Source organism: Anser cygnoides, chromosome 19 (genome assembly GCF_040182565.1).
Source record: "Anser cygnoides isolate HZ-2024a breed goose chromosome 19, Taihu_goose_T2T_genome, whole genome shotgun sequence".
In the NCBI taxonomy this organism is placed as follows: Eukaryota; Metazoa; Chordata; class Aves; order Anseriformes; family Anatidae; genus Anser; species Anser cygnoides.
In genome coordinates, this window is record NC_089891.1 from 459,498 (window position 1) to 473,320 (window position 13,823).

General features: G+C 44.6%; 1 long non-coding RNA gene across 1 annotated transcript in view; it reads left to right on the forward strand.

The window, feature by feature from the left end:
* The first annotated feature begins 426 nt into the window (after positions 1-426).
* The window catches only part of LOC125184268 (uncharacterized), a 213,179-nt gene continuing 199,782 nt past the window's right edge, over positions 427-13,823 (forward strand). The window contains exons 1-2 of the long non-coding RNA XR_010825902.1: positions 427-560; positions 12,164-12,240. This is a non-coding gene — a long non-coding RNA (uncharacterized lncRNA). The remainder of the gene's footprint in view (positions 561-12,163; positions 12,241-13,823) is intronic.

Genomic DNA, 13,823 nt, shown 5'->3' on the forward strand with positions numbered 1-13,823 from the left:
CAAATTGTATTGAAAAAGTGTTTTCAGAAATTCTGTCTGTATTTATCGCTGACATGGGACAACAAGTTTAACACAACTCCTGGATAAGCAACAGAATTAAATTTCAGAGACCAGTCAGCTGAGTACTGGTTCTTCTGCTCCTGGTAGTTCATCCACAAAATGAAATCTATTATCATCTCCATTAAAAAAAAAAAAACCGATTTGAGGTAGAATATACATTTTCTTGAGGTGATTGGTACACTCCTTTAAAAAACAAAAACAAACTAAAAAAAACACCCACATTTATTCTGTGATGTGCAACTTGCGAATGCTGTTGTCAGCCATACTATCAGAATCAGAAGGGCATGTGCTTGGGAACATCAATGTGGCCTGTAAACTGTCAGTGTATATGGCATGATGTATAAAACATAGTCTCATTCTGCTGTTCCCTGGGTAAAAGGAGAACTCCCAGGAATGTTGGCAGATGATAAGCAGAAATGCCAGAACGCTAATCCTTCAGAGCAAATCTCCTCATTGCTACACTTTGACTAACATGTTGCTGTGAACAGGACCTGGAAATGGTAAGGACACACTTTCTTTATTAGATTTGATAAGTATTAGATCACATTAAATTAATTACAGAGAATACTCTCTGTATTCCCTGTAGAACACGTCTGTTAAATATGGAGATTCATGTGTTGTCTTGCCTTCTAAAATTATTCACAAAAGATCTGTTTGAATGTTCCTGATAAAGACTTCATGTGTTGAAGAGGAAAGGAGAGGAGTTAAAAAGAATTTGAACTAATTTCTTGAGATAAATCATTAATCACAATTGTTAATGTGAGTTGTGGACTAACTCTCCAGGACTAAAGGTATTTGGAACTAATAGTTCACCTACATATGTCAATGAAGGTGCAATGCCTGGAGCTAAATGTAAATCTCCTGAGAATATTATAGATGATGACTAGCTTGTGCTGCAGTTCAGATAAGTCAGCAGCAGATACAGCCATCCTCTTTCCTAATCCTGCTCTTCAAGAATTAGTATTTGCAATACCTTGTGCATTAGTAATTCAGCCTTACAGCATAAAAGGAGAAGCAAATATTCCATGTCCTGACATAGGGAATTGGGATAATGGACTTGCATATACTTGAAGACTTCTCTTTCCAGTAATAACTCTGTGTTCCTCACATAGACTAAAAGCAACTTAGTCACTTGAATATGTCCTGAAACAGTCGCTAGGCATAAAAGAGGTGGGTAAATATGCAGCTTGTGAATGAAAACAAGCAGTACTGTACTATCAGGGTTTACAATTCAGTCATGTCCTATTTCCACAGCAAATATTAAGTGACTTTTAGATGAAGATGGTGACATTCAGAATACCTTTTCCTTCACACATTTAAGCAGCTGAGTGACTCCAGTTACCGAATGGGTGAGAGCAGTGAAAAGGCCTAGAACTCTCTGGGTAAGTGCAGAAAGCAGAGGAATAACAGGTGGCCAAAAGTCAGAGAAGGACAAGCAGGTGGATGTAAGGGAAATTAGGGTTAATAGCATGATACTAACATTAGGATGCAAATGACTCAGGAAAAGATGTTAGGTGGCATATTCCTTAGCTGACCCTCCACCTGTCACAAAATTGGAGAGGTGTCATGAGATTATCATAACTCTGATGTGTGACTCTCAGACACTATAAATGGAAAGTACAACTAAACTGTGATTTGCCTGAACTCTGCATGAATATTTCCTATCCATCTAAAGCTATAAAGGCCATTTCACTTAATCACTGCTTTGACAAGCATGCAGGTGTAACCTTTGACTTCTTCATCCATGCTGTCAACTCAGTGATGCTTTGCTGCTCCCTCAGGGATTTCTCCATCTGGTCTATGTCCTCCTGGAGCAGGGTGACCCCTAGGGGCTTCTGGGCAAATCTGCCACAGAATGAGGGTGTTAATGCTCTGCACAGTGCTCTCTCTGCCCTGAGTATATGTTAACCTTGGACTTCACCTACTAGTACCCCCAGTCTCGGGTCTTTCTATATATGGAATCATATATTCCCACCAGTACACTTGTTTTCCAAAGGGCTACCCAGATGAGTAGAATAAAATGTTTTAACGGACTTCTTCCTTTCTCTCTTTCATGAGAAATACATGATCTTTCTCAGCTGGTAATTACTTTCAGGGTTCAGACAGACTTGTGAAGAACTGAACTGATAAATTTGGCTTGTCAAAATTCACTGAGTAGAAGCTTCATTCTGTAGAACAAGTTATCATAGCTCTGCGAGAATTTGCAATCCATGCAGCTCTACTGGAGTAACTAGCTGAACTTGTATTAAATTTCTCTCAGAGATGTTTCTTTATGGTAATTCTGGACAAACGTTTTTTTTTAAAGGTCAGTGACATTTGCACTACTTACCAGCTAATAGGCAGTCTGACTCCACAGGGTGTTTATACAGACTGATTCTGATATTGAAGGTATGATATTGAACTACAAACATATGGGAAATGAAATATAATTTCATTTGTATGAATTAATGAGGTATTTAACTGAAATAAATAAGAAGCAGTTCCAGATTCACAAGGTCTAAAAAATTATTTAGGACATGATGTTTATTTTTTGACCTTTGGCTGGACATATGCATCCTGGTGGTACACGGAGGTCAAACAGTTGCTATTAAACATCAACATCATTGAACATGTACAGCATGTTAACCATTGATGTAGTTTAATATTTTACTTTTAAAAATAGTCAATCAGAAAACTTAAATTTCTATTATAGAGTGCTCATCTTCTATTCAAAGAAAGTGTCAGATCAAACATGTAAAGTCTTTGATACTTTTGACATGACGAAGAAATTTTTGTCAAGTCTTTGGTGTGTAAAATCTCCTTGTAAAATAATGCCATGGCTTTGAATATGAATGATATCAAGTCTGCTCATCTGATTCCGCCACAATAATTTTTCCAGTCACTGAACAAATGGAAAGCAGACAATAAACAAATAGTATTGTATATTATATCAACACAGATTAATAATTGTTTCAGTTTAGTAACTGAAAAAATAATTTTGGACTGACCTATGGCTTTTCTCCAAATTATACTGATTATACCAAATTTTCTGTATGTCTTCAGAAATGCCAGCATAGCATTTTTTATTTAACACAAAAACCTCATCTGCTAATAGAATCATAGAGTCATAGAATATCCCGAGTTGGAAGGGACCTATAAGGATCATTGAGTCCAACTCCTGGCACCACACAGGTCTACCCAAAAATTCAGACCATATGACTAAGTGCACAGTCCAGATGCTTCTTAAACTAAGACAGGCTTGGTGCCATGACTACTTCCCTGGTGAGCCTGTTTCAGTGCCCGACAACCCTCTTGGTGAAGAACCTCTTCCTGATATCCAGCCTGAACCTCCCCTGTCGCAGCTTGACACCATTCCCTTGGGTCCTATCGCTGGTCTCTAAAGAGAATAGATTGGTGCCTGCCCCTCCACTCCCCCTCATGAGGAATCTGTAGGCCACGATGAGGTCTCCCCTCAGCCTCCTCTTTTCCAGGCTGAATGGAACAAGTGACCTCAGCCGTTCCTCATACGTCTTCCTCTCTAGCCACATCACCATCTTCGTAGCCCTCCTCTGGACACTCTCCAACAGTTTCACATCTTTTTTGTACTGTGGTGTACTTTGATTTATAGACATTTTCATTCATCCAAGATGCTTACAGTGATCTTATCTATTTCTTAGAAAGAAAAACAAAGATAGTATCTTTCTTATGGTCTGCTATGTGCTCAAATTATCTTTCATTAGTAAACTAAATGAAACATTAAGTTATAATAACGTAGTAAGGTTATAGTTGCTTGTGTGTTCATAACTGTACCCATTTTACACATTTAAAGGTAGTCTCAACCCTATCAGTTCTTAGGAAAAAAGCAGTAAATCTTCTTGTCACTTTTGCCCATTTCTGTCTCCTCCTTCTTTCCCTTTCCTGTCACACTTACCTGTAGCACTCTTCCAAGCCCATGGTCTATGTTTTTCTCACTCTTCTTCCTCTAAAGCTGGCATCAATTTGCTTTTCGTTCCCACATGTCCTCATTCCTTTTTTTTATCCTTTCCTTTCACATATAACCTTTCACATATAATGGAACAGTTTTCCATTCCATAGCCCAGGTATTTGAGCCACTGTCAATTCTTTCCTTACCACAAGCCTCATATGCGTATGCCCACTTCCATACAACTTCTATGCTTACTTCTGCCCCCACTCATTTCTCTGTATATGTTTATATTTCCGTAATGCACCACATAGAGCAGATTCTGTCTCTTTATGCTCATTTAGCCTAATTCATCAGGATCCTAACTTCTATCTGAGGATACTGAATGGACAGTTCTCCTTATGTTATGCCAAACCTTCCTGCCCCTGGAGGTGAAGGTCCCTGTCAGACTCATGCTAGTACAGCCTGTTTCTATCTCAGTAGCTGCACCATAAACAAAATGTCACATTCTGGGCAAGAGACATGCAGGCACCTCCTTGGAGAAGGGATCCACACAGCCAAAGTCTTGAAGTCTTAATACAAGTATCTGTTCTTCTTGGTCTTCCAAAGCTCTCTCTTTCTGCAGTTGTGGCTAGATCATCTCTACAGGCCAGAACAGAATTGGAGAAAAGAATTCATCCCTGTCAGCAAGAGAAAGAAGAAGATTTAAGAGCACTGCAGCAAGAGGGCACTTCTGCACATTAAGTCTTGGCTTCACAGACTCGCAGACTGGACCTTCTCCTCTGGGACAGGGACAACATCTCTGGGAGACAGTGTCGCCCAGCCCCTGACTCACCTGGGGTCTGCACATGCCACCACAGTGCAATCAGCAGTATCTGCATGCTTAGTCTTTGGGCATGTCTTCATTAACGCTTAGTGTCCCACAGTTTGGTTTGCACCACAAAGTGCAAGTTCAGTGGAGGAATCCCTGTGGAGAGGGCTGGGGCAGGAGTCAACTCTTCATCCTGCTCGCAGGTGCTTTTCGGGAGAGAGGTCACTACCCCATTTATACCTTGGGTGATGAGGTCCCCAGTAGGCAAACTTACTCAGGAGTGAGGAAATGCCTCTGCCTCCAGAGACTATCCCAATTCTCTCCTGGTTCCTGGTGATGCTGGGTGCAGCCTACAGTGGCACACACAGTGGGGCTTTGCCACAGCTAGCTGTGTTTTCAGTGCAGGCCTCTGGCCTGGAGCTGCTGAGAAATTTTGCCTCACTTGTATCGTTTCAGTCTGGGATAATGAGGTGAATTTTACTGGGCTGATAGTATTTATTGTGTTAGTACATGGCACACTAGCTTAGTATCATACTTACCATACTTTGAGAACTGGAAGATCATCTAACTTCAATCCATCTTTCTAAGGGTTGAGGACAGCTAAGGAAATCATGACCTGTCTAAGCAGACTGTTAACAATCTGTTTCTCCAAAACACTCTTAACAAAGACTAAGAACCAAGCACACCTCCTGGTAGTGCGGCCTCTGCTCATTGTCACCTGACAGCTGTGCAGAAAGATGTGCCTCATACCTTTTCCACTGAGCACATGCAGAAACCTTACAGATTTTAGGTCTACCTACAGGGTTCAGATCTGTATGGCTAGATGGTTAAGGATTTCTTAAGACATTTTACACATTTCCAGAAAAGAGAATATCTTCTTGCAGAAATGTAATTTGCCCTTTTCTTTCTGTGCAATTATCTTATATTCCCCAAAAGGAAAACTGCATTTAATTAAGACCCATTCTGTCTTGCACTTTTTTCTAATAGGAAGGATCCCTAATACTAAGCAGGTGCTGATATACCCTAAAGATTGTACAGTAATTGTGCATTTTCTGTAGAGCATTTTTAAATGTCTTTAAAATCTATTCTAAATGGAGGCTCACATATCCTGACAAAGTGGGGAGATGAAAGGAAATAGTTCCTTGTTGTGGGCAGTATACAGATCATATATATAGATCTAAATACACATTCTAATTCTTAAAAATCTCATTGATACAGAAAAACCTCATTGATAGAACAGTTAATTTTTTTATGCAGAATACTTTCTTATATCAGCCTCATTTGTGTCTTATTATACTGACCCTTCTAATGTTACTTTTTGTCCTAACGTCTATTCTTCAGTCTTGCTTAAGAATAGTGGTGGGGCAAGGAGGGAGTCTAAAGGAGTTATTAAAAATCTCAGGTCTTTGCCAAAAGGAGTATGACGTTCACAATAGGTTTTTCTTCTTACTTGATCTTGGGTTTGCTTGGGTTTATTCTTTATTTTCTTATCACAGTCTGCCTCCTTTTCATTGCTTCTCAACTGAAGTTTAAAAGGTGTGCAATAGATTCCTCTGTCTCAGTTACCATGAAAAGCAGTTCTTTATTATGCAGTGGCTACCTAGGCTTGTCAGACCTTTACTGTATATGGTATTCACAAAGTTTAATCTTAAACAGATTAGATAGCAGTCATTTGACTAATTAACAGTTATTAAAACAACCTTAAATCAATTCAGGTGCAGACAAGCCCTAAGACCATACACTGTCAGGTCACAGAATCACAGAATCACAGAATGGCTGAGGTTGAAAGTGACCTCTGAAGATCACCTAGTGCAACCCCCCTGCCAAGCAGGATCACCCAGAGCACATTGTACAGCTTGGCATCCAGGTGGGTTTGGAATACCTCCAGAGAAGGGACTCCACAACCTCTCTGGGCAACCTGTTCCAGTGCTCTGTCACCCTCAGAGTAAAGAAGTGTCCTCTCATATTCAGCTGGAATATCCTGTGCTTTTTTGTGCCCATTGCCTCTCGTCCTGTTGCTGGGCACAAGTGGAAAGAGACTGGCTCCATCCTCTCTACACATCCCCTCTGATGTCTTTGACTGTTAATGGCAAGAACCATATTTCCTGCTCTACAGTAATGGAGATTTTAAGTAACTTAAGCATCTTGGTGTGAGCAGAGAATGTTCAGGCAATCACAAGGAGCAGTGAAAGGAAGATAAACTGATCACAGTATCACAGAATGGTTTAGGTTGGAAGGAACCACAGAGCCTGTCTAGTTCCAACCTCCTTGCCATGGACAGGGGTGCCACCCAACAAATCAGGTTGCTCAAAGCCCCCTCCAAATTGGCCTTGACCACTTCCAGGGATCGGTCACCCACAACTTCTCTGGGCAACCTGTTCCAGTGCCTCACTACTCTCACAGTAAAGGATTTCTTCCTAATATCTAATCTGAATATACCCACTTTTAGTTTAAAACCCCTTGTCCTATCACTACACTCCATGATAAAGAGTCCCTGACCATCTCTTCTGCAGGCCCTCTTTAAGTACAGGAAAGCCGTATAAGGACTCCAAAGATCCTTCTGTTCTCCAGGCTGAACGATCCCAGCTGTCTCAGCCTGTCTTTATAGGACAGTTGCTCCAGCCCTCTGATCATCCTTATAGCCCTCTGTAGTGGTTTCATACTGATGGGCAGCTAAACTCCACCACACTGCTGTCTCACTCCTCCTTATCAAAGTAACAGGGGGAGAAAATATGATAAATGTAAAAGGCTTAAGGGTTGAGATATGGATGGGGAGTTCCCTCACAAATTACCTTCATGGGCAAAACAGACTCAGTGTAGGGAGATTAATATAATTTATTGCCTATTACTAACCAACTAGAGCAGTGAGAAACTAAAAGCAAACTGAAAACATCTTCATCTTCTTGCACATTATTCAGCTTGCTCCCCCTGAGAGGCACACAGGAATGGGGAACGATGTTTGCGGTCAGTCCAGAACAATTCATCATCTGCTGCTCCAGCAAGGTCACTCTCTTCCCGTGCTCCAGCATGGGGTCCCTCCCACAGGATGCAGTCTTTACTGAACTGATCATAGAGTCATAGAATGGTTTGGGTTGGAAGGGACCTTAAAGATCATCTAACTCCAACCCACCTGCCATGGGTTGCAGCATGAAGATACACTCCACCGTGGTACCCCATGGACTGCAGAGGGACAGCCTGCTCCACCATCGGCCTCTCCACAGGCTGCAGGGGAACTTCTGTCCCAATGCCTGGAGCACCTTCTCCCCTCCTTCTTCACTAACCTTGGTGTCTGCAGGGTTGTTTCTCACTCCTCTCACACCCAGCTGCTGTTGTGCAGCAGATTTTATCCCTTTCTTAAATATGCTCTCCGTCAGCCTGCTTTCATAGGAAAGGTGCTCCAACATACTGATCATCCTTTTGGCCCTCCTCTGGACTCATTTAAATACTTCCATGTCCTTCTTGTGCTGGGGGCCCCAGAGCTGAACTCAGTACTCCAGGTGAGGTCTCATGAGAGATGAGCAGAGGGGGAGAATCACCTCCCTTGAACTTTTGGCCAAGCTTCTTTTGATGCAGTCCAGGATACAGTTGTCTTTCTGGGCTGCAAAACTTGTTTTTATACAGCTCAGGATACAGTTGCCTTTATGGCAAAGATGGCAAAGAATATATCAGAAAACAGAGTCTGTCCTGTCTCTGTGGTGGAGAATGAGTGCAGAGGATAAAAGAGTGAAAAAGTTTTTTTAACATGTCATGAGAAAGAAGTGCTAGGTGTTAGCTGGAATTATTAAACTTTGTGGCTGAAAACAAAGTGGGTGAGGGCGAGGTAGAAAGTCTACCCAGGAGGATGCCTAGGGCGAGGAAGCCGACTCCACACCTCAAGACTGCCTCCACCAAGAAAGACAGAAGGGTGATCGTAGTAGGCGACTCCCTTCTTAGGGGAACAGAGACCCCCTTCTCAGGGGAACAGAGGGCCCTATTTGTCGACCCTGACCCTACCCGTAGGGAAGTCTGCTGCCTCCCTGGGGCCAAGGTCAGGGATGTTGCCAGAAAGCTTCCCAACCTGGTTCGCCCCTCTGACTACTACCCTCTTTTGATAGTCCAGGCTGGCAGTGACGATATTGAAGAGAGAAGCCTGAAGGCTATCAAATGGGACTTTAGGGGACTGGGACGGTTAGTGGATGGAGCGGGAGTACAGGTGGTGTTTTCGTCTATCCCTGCAGTGGCAGGGAGGGATACTGAGAGGACACAGAAAGCCCACCTGATTAACACGTTGCTCAGAGGCTGGTGCCAACACAGAAATTTTGGTTTTTTTTTGGCCATGGGGCGCTTTACTCGGCACCCGGCCTGGTGACCGCAGACGGGTCTGTATCTCTAAGGGGAAAACGGATCCTAGCCCAGGAGCTGGCAGGGCTCATTGAGAGGGCTTTAAACTAGGAAAGAAGGGGGATGGGGCTGAAATTAGGCTTGTTGGAACTGTACCAGGGGGAACAATGGCAAAGCCGGGGAAGAAGGCAATGGCCCAACTGAAGTGCATCTACACTAATGCACACAGCATGAGTAACAAACAAGAGGAGATGGAAGCCATTGTGCAGCAGGAAGGCTATGACTTGGTTGCCATCACGGAAATGTGGTGGGACCACTCTCATGACTGGAGTGCTGCAATGTCTGGCTATAGGCTCTTCAGAAGGGACAGGCAGCACAGAAGGGGGGGTGGTGTGGCTCTCTATATTAGAGAGTGTTTTGATGTTGAAGAACTTGAGGCTGGGAATGATAAGGTTGAGTCTCTATGGGTTAGGATCAGAGGGAAGGCCAACAATGCAAGCATCCTGGTGGGGGGTCTGTTATAGACCACCGAACCAGGATGAGGAGACGGATGAGGAGTTCTACAGGCAGCTGGCAGAAGCCATGAAATCGTCAGCGCTTGTTCTCGTGGGGGACTTCAACTTCCCAGACATATCCTGGAAGCACAACACAGCCCAGAGAAAGCAGTCTAAGAGGTTTCTGGAGAGCGTGGAAGATAGTTTCCTGACGCAGCTGGTTAGTGAGCCTATCGGGGGAGCTGCCCCGCTAGACCTTCTGTTCACAGTGACGGACTGGTGGGAGATGTGGTGGTCGAGAGCTGTCTTGGGCAGAGTGACCACGAAATGGTTCAGTTCTCTATTCTTGGCGAAGTCAGGAAGGGGACCAGTAAAACCGCTGTCCTGGACTTCCAGAGGGCTGACTTAGAGCTGTTCAGGACACTGGTTGGCAGAGTCCCTTGGGAGGAGGTTCTGAAGGGCAAAGGAGTCCAGGAAGGCTGGGCACTCTTCAAGAAGGAAATCTTAATGGCTCAGGAGCGGTCTGTCCCCACGTGCCCAAAGACAAGCTGGCATGGAACTAGACCGGCCTGGCTGAGCAGAGAGTTGTGGCTCGAGCTTAGGAGAAAAAGGAGGGTTTATAATCTTTGGAAAAGAGAGCGGGCTACTCAAGAGGACTATAAGGATGTTGCGAGGCTGTGCAGGGACAAAATTAGAAAGGCCAAAGCTCATCTGGAGCTCAATCTGGCTACTGCTGTAAAAGATAACAAAAAACATTTTTACAAATACATCAACACAAAAAGGAGGACTAAGGAGAATCTCCATCCTTTACTGGATGTGGGGGGAAACTTAGTTACAAAAGATGAGGAAAAGGCTGAGGTGCTCAATGCCTTCTTTGCCTCAGTCTTTAGCGGCAAGACCAGTTGTTCTCTGGATACCCGGTGCCATGAGCTGGTGGAAGGGGATGGGGAACAGGATGTGGCCCTCACTATCCACGAGGAAATGGTTGGCGACCTGCTACAGCACTTGGATGTACGCAAGTCGATGGGGCCGGATGGGATCCACCCGAGGGTACTGAGCGAACTGGCAGAGGAGCTGGCCAAGCCGCTTTCCATCATTTATTGGCAGTCCTGGCTATCAGGGGAGGTCCTAGTCAACTGGCGGCTAGCAAATGTGACGCCCATCTACAAGAAGGGCCAGAGGGTAGACCCAGGGAACTATAGGCCTGTTAGTTTGACATCAGTGCCAGGGAAGCTCATGGAGCAGATTATCTTGAATGTCATCATGCGGCACTTGTAGGGCAACCAGGCGATCAGGCCCAGTCATGGGTTTATGAAAGGTAGGTCCTGCTTGACGAACCTAATCTCCTTCTATGACCAAGTGACGCGCTTGGTGGATGAGGGGAAGGCTGTGGATGTGATCTACCTTGACTTCAGTAAGGCTTTTGACACCGTTTCCCACAACATTCTCCTCAAGAAACTTGTCTGCTCGTGGCTTGGACTGGCGTATGCTTTGTCGGGTTAAAAACTGGCTGGATGGCCGGGCCCAAAGAGTTGTGGTGAATGGAGCCAAATCCAGTTGGAGGTCGGTTACTAGTGGAGTCCCCCAGGGCTCAGTGCTGGGGCCAGTCCTCTTTAATATCTTTATTGATGACCTGGATGAGGGGATCGAGTGCACCCTCAGTAAGTTTGCAGATGACACCAAGTTAGGTGTGTGTGTCGATCTGCTCGAGGGAAGGAAGGCTGTGCAGGAGGATCTGGATAGGCTGGACCGATGGGCTGAGGTCAACTGTATGAAGTTCAACAAGGCCAAGTGCCGGGTCCTGCATCTGGGGGCACAACAACCCCAAGCAGCGCTACAGGCTGGGAGATGAGTGGTTGGAAAGCTGCCTGGCTGAGAAGGACCTGGGAATACTGGTTGACAGTTGGCTGAATATGAGCCAGCAGTGTGCTCAGGTGGCCAAGAAAGCCAACAGCATCCTGGCTTGTATAAGAAGCAGTGTCGCCAGCAGGTCTAGGGAGGTGATTGTCCCCCTGTACTCAGCTCTGGTGAGGCCGCACCTCGAGTACTGTGTTCAGTTTTGGGCCCCTCGCTACAAGAAGGACATGGAGGTGCTCGAGCATGTCCAGAGAAGGGCAACGAAGCTGGTGCAGGGTCTGGAGAACAAGTCTTACGAGGAGCAGCTGAGGGAGCTGGGGTTGTTTAGCCTGGAGAAGAGGAGGCTCAGGGGAGACCTCATTGCTCTCTATAGGTACCTTAAAGGAGGTTGTAGCGAGGTGGGGGTTGGTCTATTCTCCCACATGCCTGGTGATAGGATGAGGGGGAATGGGCTAAAGTTGCGCCAGGGGAGGTTTAGGTTGGATGTTAGGAAGAACTTCTTTACTGAAAGGGTGCCCAGGGAGGTGGTTGAGTCGCCATCCCTGGAGGTCTTTAAAAGACGTTTAGATGTAGCCCTTAGTGATATGGTTTAGTGGAGGTCTTGTTAGAGTTAGGACAGAGGTTGGACTAGATGATCTTGGAGGTCTCTTCCAGCCTAGACGATTCTGTGATTCTGTGATTCTGTGAAATCTAAAAAGTTCATTCTCATTATTCTTTCAGATGGTGGTGGCAGGGGAGTCTTGAGTTTCTGCTCTCATCCACACTACTGACAGCAGGACAACCTCACAAGTATGTTGGTGAGTTTACATCTTGGAGATGGATAGCACTTACGATAATTCTGTCTTAGCCATACAGACATGGAGCTGTTGGCTGAAAGTTTCCAGCAGACTGAGTATTTCTTTGGAAGCAAAGCCCATGTGGTTTCTACATACATACTGAGGGTTCACTGTCAGCCCTCAGCAATTTCTAGGAGACCTCAAGAGCTCCACTAGCATGCCCACCTTTGAAAGTTCTGTAGATGAAAAAGGAGGCAAAGTTTTAGGAGACCAGTGACCTCAGGACTTGACATAACCATGGTCTCCATGTCATGACTGACCTCCAAGCAGATGATGGTTGGCTGTCACTACATTGCCCTCCTAGACAATCCAGCTCCAAGGCAACTGCAGTCAAAGCTACAGCCCAAATTCACTATAGCATTTAAGGCAAGCCCTAAACTAGGTGCAGGGCATCCAGAGGGCTAGCTATGTAGAGCACAGGTGTGTAAACACATGAGACCAAACCAAAAGACCCTTTTTAATACCCAAACCACATGTTTCCCCTTTGCCCCTTATGTTTTCTGCTTTGGTGGTCTTGTTCTCACTGGCAGCTTCATTTTCTGCAGCTCAGATAGAATTGGAGTGGAGGATGCTCTCTCCCTTTCCCCCAAACAGGTTTGTGCTCTGCTGTAGTTATGTAGAGTCTACAAGAAAAGATAAAATATGTCTGCTGTTACACCTTGAGTGCTCTCTGTCTTCCTGTATAGCTCTAAGCCAATGTGACATGGCAGGGTTTCTGTGTAGTTGGTAACTACTGCTAAAGTCCTCCTTTGTTAGCATGTACAAGTTTGTTTTGAATCAATGTAATCCTTCAGCCTACATGGACAACTAGGAGTTTCATAGGTTATGCACATACTGTGTGAAGAACCCACACATCTTTGTACTGTTGAATACCTTGCCTTAAGGTAGTTTCATCTCATTTCCACACACCTTCCTACAAAGAGACATACACAATCTCCACCATGTTCCACACACCACGCTCTGTTGTTACATTTAATTCCAGAGCTGGTTAGAATGTTGATCCTTCTCAGGCTTCTCCACATGGTGCCAGCTTTATACGTCTGTTTTGTATCTCACTTGGCTGTCTGCTTGACTATTTTAAATTTCTGGGTTTGCTTAATTGGTCCTCCTATAGAAGCTGTTCCTTGCGTCTGGTCGTCTTCATCGCCTTTGGAATGTTTTCTGTTCCTTCTGCGCCCTTTTAAAAATGGGAGGAATCAGACTGTGAATGGTATTCAAAATGTCATCACACTTCTGATCACAATGCAGTGGAGTGATCGTTGTCTCTGTTGTGCCCACTCATAATTCCTTGCAAAATCAGTTTGCCTCTTTTTGTTTTGCCTTTTGCTACGACTGCTGAGATGTGAGCTGATGTTTTCACACAGTTATCCAGCACATGTGGAAGACCTTGCTCCTGACCAGTAACTGTCAGCTTAGTGTCCACCTGTTTGTATGTGACACTGCGTTATGTTCCCCCAAGTGCCTCTTTTTAACTGTACTGAATTTTGTATGCTATCTTTAATGTCTGTCTGTTCGGTGCCATTAAAGCCTTCTCTGGTTCTTAG